The sequence below is a fragment of the Chionomys nivalis genome, chromosome 5 (assembly GCF_950005125.1).
Source record: "Chionomys nivalis chromosome 5, mChiNiv1.1, whole genome shotgun sequence".
Classification (NCBI taxonomy): Eukaryota; Metazoa; Chordata; class Mammalia; order Rodentia; family Cricetidae; genus Chionomys; species Chionomys nivalis.
In genome coordinates, this window is record NC_080090.1 from 12,922,647 (window position 1) to 12,929,655 (window position 7,009).

The following is a 7,009-nucleotide window of genomic DNA, read 5'->3' on the forward strand; positions in this document are numbered from 1 at the left end:
CGTGGTGACTGCTGCCAGTGGAGAGAAGAAATTACCCAGGTTGACATTTCCAAATAATTGATAATTTGCCTAAATGAACAAATCAAGTAAGATTTAATGTTGGCTGGGATTGCTACCCAACAGCGGCAAAGTCTCTAATCGCCCCAGCGCCTCACGTGGCTGTGCATGTGGGTCCGTCCTCCTCCCCCTCCTCCCCCTTCCTTTTTCTAAACCAAGTATAATTGTTTAATGGCATTGATGGGGAATAGACTTGGACATTATAAATGACACTGTGACAGAACTGTCAGCTGGTGACAGCTCACTGACAGCCCCGTGAGAAATTAATCATTTGAGATGCTTCGTGATTTGCTCATTTAATGGCGCAAATAAGATTGTGCTTCCCGATCACACACCATCTTTTACTTACAGACTCTCGGTCTCTCCCCGGGGAGAATTTGGTTGTTTTCCTGTCAGTGGGATGGGTGCCGGCTGGGGTTAAACTTTGGGACTTCTTGGTGGCAGTTCACTCTCAAGGAGCAAGGAGACGTTTTCCCTGGGGAAATTCTCACTGGAATGGAGTCTGAATTCAGTTTACTTTCCTTTCTACTTGTTTAAGAAGGCTTCAACAGGGAAGACCTAACCTGTTGGGACAGATGCTAATGAAGATAGAGAGCTAAGGAAGTGGCCAGGCTATTTTTAGCCGGGTAATGGGGAGTAAACGGGGCCACCCTGTGATATGCTAAGAGATGCCTCACTCATGTCTGCTGGAACTCCCACACCATCGGCTGGGAAGACACCTGCTAATTGCTTTCTCTTGGACTTCATTTTGACATTTGGAGATATGGAAAGAGACGGCCTAACCATTCCCCCCTCCTGACACCCCTAAATGGTTTCTCTGTGGGGTTTTGGAGCCAGGGAGAAAAGGAGGCCAGGTAAGTTTGGAGCCAGCTGTCTGCAGGGGTGTGCAGAACTCTGGACACGACGTGCCTAAGGCGTTCTGACCTGGTTTGGTTGGGATGCCTCTGTGGCTCCAGGCAGTCAGAGGCACTGAAGGTCCTCCCAGCTGCACTGACTGGCTCTACATTTGGTCAGAACATGTTCTTAACTCTTTCCATCTGCGCATGCATGCATACTAACCTGGCAAACAGGGTCTTAAGACATCACAAATGGAGGAAATAGGCTCTGCGTCAACATATGTGTCTATGCAAATGACCTCATGTAGCACAGTACCACAGACAATGAATATATGCAATAGCAATTCAAGACAAAAACATAACAAATTTCCCATTTTATAACAAAATGCCTTCTTCTGCCGATTGTGCTGCTATTGGTGCTTTCTTGAGGAGCAGCTACCGCCACCAATCAGGAGTCCAGGATTGTAGGTTGTAGTTTCTTTTCTCTGTCTCTTCCAAGGCCACGGTGTGTAGACCTAGGCTGTGGAGTTGACCAATGGCCACTGGGTGGCGACAAAAGCTCTCTTGGACTGGGCGCAGACATCAGTGACTGACACAGTGGAAGAGGGCCTGCCTTTTGGCATCACAAGGACACCCTATGGGATGCCTGGAAACACTGTCACAAGCACCGTCCACATCTTTGTTATCTTACCCATATTTGCAATCATACTGCGAGCCTCACAGAGATTCAGGAGCTGGCTTCCCAAGGGCACAGGCCTGTAGGTGATGGAGCTGAGACAGAGCCACAGTTGTGAAAGACAAGGGAGGTTGAGTTCTTATATACAGTACTGCACCATACCCTGAAGTCACTGCTCTTCTACTTTAGAGGAATGACGTGGTTAAACACTGATGCTTTCCCCTTTCTGAGCTTTATTTCATCGCAAGATGAAGAAAAAGGACGTGGAAAGAATAAACAAATTCACTAAGGTAAATAGAGCCTTCGAGTTGTAGGATTTATGACTACAGTCTAGGCTTCTGTCCAGCTCCTCCCAGGCACAGCTCTGAAAACCATTACACAGTCTTTGCTGGGCCACCTCTCGCCTGTTTTCCCATAGACACTTTCTGCTGCAAGAAGAGATTCAGAGGGAGGGGAGCAGGCTGGGGATGTGGCTCAGTGGTGGAGTTCTTGCCTAGCATGCACAGGTTGTGATTAGACTCTAACACTGCAACAAGAAAACAGAAGAATTGTAGACCCAAAGAGGGAGAGGGTATAAACATCCACGAGAAGAGTTATAGAGAACCCTGTGCGGTGCCGGTGTGACTGGGCCATGGGGTTTGCACATTGGGAAAAAATGTTCTGGCATATGAGACTAACATTTGACTGAGTGAGACAGATGACATTGGGGACTCAAGCCATCGGTTGAAGGTCTGAACACAACATTAAGAAACAGTCCCTTTCTGTGCTTAAGAGGAACTCCATTTCTGACCCCTCATGATCTGGGATATTGTCTGCAACATCCAACATCATCAAAACTGCTGTTGTTCGCACTGGAACTGAGAACAGTAATTCCTAGGCTCTCCAGAAGGTGTTATGATTGGTCAGCCTTGATGGTGACACAAGTCACCTCTTTGCAGTGGTTCTGTTCATGTTTGTCTGATGTCTTACCATCCTGTTGATTACATACAGATGCGTACATATTCACACACATGCATATGTACACATGCATACACACACAACTCTCTCTCACACACACAAATACAAACAGAAAGGGGGGAGAGAGAAGGAGGGAAGGAGGGAGGGAGGGAGACAGACAGACATGGAGAGAAAGAGAGAGAGAGAGAGAGAGAGAGAGAGAGAGAGAGAGAGAGAGAGAGAGAGGCAGACAGACAGACAGACTCATGGTTCCTTTCTCTTGAAGAGCCCTGACTAGTTCAGAGGTTGGTGACAATGACACTCTCATCTCTGCATTCTCATGCCTGGTTCTGTGACTGAATTGGGGTGCTGAGATCAGATCAGTGGGTTTTTGTGTCGGCTCTGCTCCTTCTTTACTGTTTGTCTTCTTTGTAAGTCTCAGTGTTCCCGTATTTATAATGGGAATAATTATTAATAATCACAATGAGGGTGATTATGAGCTGCATATGATGCAGACATCGTTCTTAGAACGGTGGTTAGCAATCAGTTAAATGCCTGTTGTCTTTGTTGGGCAGCCATTGTTTCCTACCAATTGGTTATCAGCAGTGTTGGTAAAATAGCTTATTCTGTCCTTTTCATAAATGGAAAACTCTAGATGAGAAAAGAGAAATGGTTCCCTCTATATCTGTAATAGCTATCTTTCTGTCTGTCTGTCTGTCTTCCTACTTACCTACCATCGCTTTCCTTTTCGGAAGGGATTTGTGGGGTCAGAATGGATGAAGGAGTGAGAGTGTGCTGGGAGGCTTGGATTTGCAGCAAATCCCGCAGATTGTAACTGCTGAGCTGGGTGAACAGGTGTTAGCGTTACTAAAATTCCTGGGTATCCTACAACCCAAGGCCTCTGGTGTCTGACCAGAAAACCATAGGGGCAGAGGAGAGGCTTTGCTAGGGGAGCCCAGCCAGCAGGACAGTGGTTGTTTCTAGGATGACCGTTCTTTGTCCCCTCAAACACAAGTGCAGAGAGGTAGAGTACAGATGTGCCAGGAAAAGGTTTTGTAGGAGGTGACAGATAGGCTTTGGTGTCTTGACTCACTGGTTGGCTTTTTAACATCTCTTAAAGAATCTTCCTTAAGAAGGAAAGAGGTCTGTCTCATGGGCATAGATATTCTGGGGAAAGCACCAGCTCTTGATACAATTTGGTGGTGGAGACTTGAACATCAGGGTGGAATGTTGCAGCAGCCAGTGTCCTCCCTGGACACCGCTCCTTCTCATCCCTCTCATCCCTGGAGAGTTTGTGGGACCTCTGTTGTCTCATGTCTTTGACCGGCACCCATGAGAAAGCATCGGAATCTTATTCATGCATACAATTTAAGATTAAGACAGTTCCAGAACCCACATTTTATTTCTGTTTTGTTCTCGATATTAACACACACTAATTGTACAAATTAATGCCACTCACTCTGAAATGTCCATATGCCCATACAGGTACACATACCCTCTACCTTCCTTCCTTTCTCTGTCTCACATTCCTTCCCTTAATCCCCTCTCTCCTCATTAATAATTTTTTTCTTTCGGTTTATTTTCTCTTTTGTATAAAGAAAGCATGATTTTTGTCTTCCAGTGTTGGTTTACTTTGTTTAACATAATGACCTTCTGTTCCATTCATTTTCCTGCAGAAGACAAGAATTTATTCTTTATGGCTAAATAATACTCCACTATGTTTATATACTGCATTTTCTCTACTCAGTCATCTGATGACAGACATAGATGTCAATTCCACAGCCTGGCTGTTGTGAGTAACTTTATTACAGACAGAGATGCGCCCTGAAGCTGTCGTCTTGGTATGCAGACTCTATTTTCTCCATTTTTACACCCAAGTGTAAGATGGTTTTGAGAACCTGAAATTCTATTTTCAGCAGTGGCTGCCCTAATTTACATTCTTCTCCAGCAGTGTACAAAGGTTTCTTTTATCCATACCCTCGCCAGCATATTTTCCTGGCAGTAGTCACAGAACTCTGCATTTTAAAGTTGAATTCTCTTGATTTTAGTCCTTGAAGTTGCTTGCGGCCTCCATCTGTGCTTCCCTCTGAGGTGGGGTTCCCATGTCTTTCAGGTCCTGACGACACAAGATGAAGCCCCACTGAACTCACCCTTCCCCATCACTTCCAAGTGTGCAAGGTTCACCTTTCTTCACTAGTGTCGCCAGGGCAGGCATGGAATAGCACAGGACTAGCTCTTAGCCGCCACCTTTCAGGGTCTCCATTTCACACACACACACACACACACACACACACACACACACACACACACACACAATATCAGGACTTTTGCTGATGGCTATTGACCCCACAATGCACACACTTGTCACTATCCTCGGCTCCTCAGATACAACTCTGCTTCCTGCATTCTGACTTAGGCCCCTGCCTGCCTGTCTGTCTGCAGTCATGTGACCCCTTTGTCCTGCTTATTAGCTTTACTCACACCCTTTGTTCCTGTATTCAGCAGGATGCTGTGAGTGTGTCTGGTACCCGTCTCTTCCCATGCTGTCCTTCCTCCAGCCAATGCTTTTCCCTGAACTATCTCGTCACATTTCCTTCCTGCAGTTAGAATTAGGTGGTATTGACAGAGTGAACTTTACAAACAAGGCTGAGGTGCTCAGGGAAGTCTGATCCGGGCCTGGCCCAAATAGCCTGGTAAAGTGCTTAAGGGGTATACATATATATCCAGATTTTTTAAATGCCTGTATGTATACATGCCATCTCTTTCTGTGTGTGTATGTGTGTATGCATGTATGTATGTGTGCTTGTGTTCTCTGTGTGTCTGTATGTCCCTGTATATGTGTTTGTCCACAAGCCCCAAATATGTCATATTTCTATTGTGTGAGCATGTCTTACTATTCTGTTGCTGTGATAAAATGCCAGGAAAAGTTGACTTGGCTTATAATTCCAGAGGGAGAAGAGTCTGTCATGGTGGGGAAGCATGGCAGCAAGCGGCAGGCATGGGAGCTGGGACTGAATGCTGAGAGCTCACGTCTTGAATTGCAAACACTGGAAAGCAGTACAAGTCTTTAAATTCCCAAACCCCAGTTTTAAATTCCAGTGACATGCTTCCTCAACAAGACCACATACACCTCCCAAAACATCACTACCTACTGGGGACAAAGTGGTCAAACACACAAGTCTATGGGGACATTCTCATTCAAACCATACACTGCGTTTTATAAAAGTCACTGGCCATAGCTGGATGATGGTGGTGCACACCGTTAATCCCAGCACTCAGGGAGGCAGACAGATCTCTGTGATTTCGAGGCCAGCCTAGATTACAGAGTGAGTTCTAGGATAACCAGAGATACATAGAGAAACCCTGTATAAAAAAACAAAAACAAAAAACAAACAAAAAACAAAACAACAAACAATCCCACAAACAAACAAACAAACAAAAAAACTCAAAAACAAACCAGCAATGACAACAATGAAAAAAATCACTGGCCTTCTCTCCATATGGGCCCCTGGTGAAGTGTTCTGGCTAACCTGTGGAAGCTGGTTTAGACCAATCTAGACCGGTCTAGACCAAAGCTTTTTCACTTGTATCTTCTTTCATCCAAGAAATTTCTATGCTACCCCAGATGTATGAAACAGGCTTACAAATCAAACATTGACTGATTTTAAAAATTAATAAATTTTTTATTAAAATAATTCTTTGGTATACACATAATTTTACCATTTATCAAAGATTAAATCTGCATACTAATGAGATGGATATGACTTTTGTTTTTACATAAAGGATTAAATCTTTTCCAAATATCTGACACCATAAGCATTTTGCATCCTCAATGTTTTCAGAGATGACTGATGCTTTGATTTTATAATATTCAATGTCAAGAACGTTGATTTTCATAAATACATAGTAAAAACTGCCAGAAGTATATTTAGCGCTGTTTCAGGAATAGTTGAAAATTCTATTTTAATCCAAAGATAAAGTTTAATTACTGATTTTTTTTAATTTATAAAACTCAAGTCAGCAATTCAAATAGCACAGTTTCAAATCAAATAGTCCAACACAGTACAATCCAAAGACAAACTAATTTGATACTTGTGTGCTGAAGAATGATGTCAGAAAAATATTAAAGTCTTTGATGTCTATAATTGAACCATTCTGCTTCCATAAGAGAGAAACCTTTGCGTGTTCAGTAAAATCCCTGTAATTCATACCTACAGGAGTCTCAAGTTTGAGCTAATGAGCTTTCCACAGCATTGGCTAGAACTGTGGTGGCTCACACAGGATGAGGTTGTGTGATGTGGTGTTCTCAGAATACTCGAGTGAGGTTGTGTGGTGTGGTGGCTCGCACAGAGTGGATTGCATGTCGCATCCTCAGAATGCCCGAGTTAGGTTATGTCATATGGCGGCTCACACAGAGCCAAGAGTGCATAAGGTATGCTGCAGTGAGATTGTGTGATGCAAGACAGGCAGAAACCTCCTGAAACTCCTCAGATTCAAATTTTGG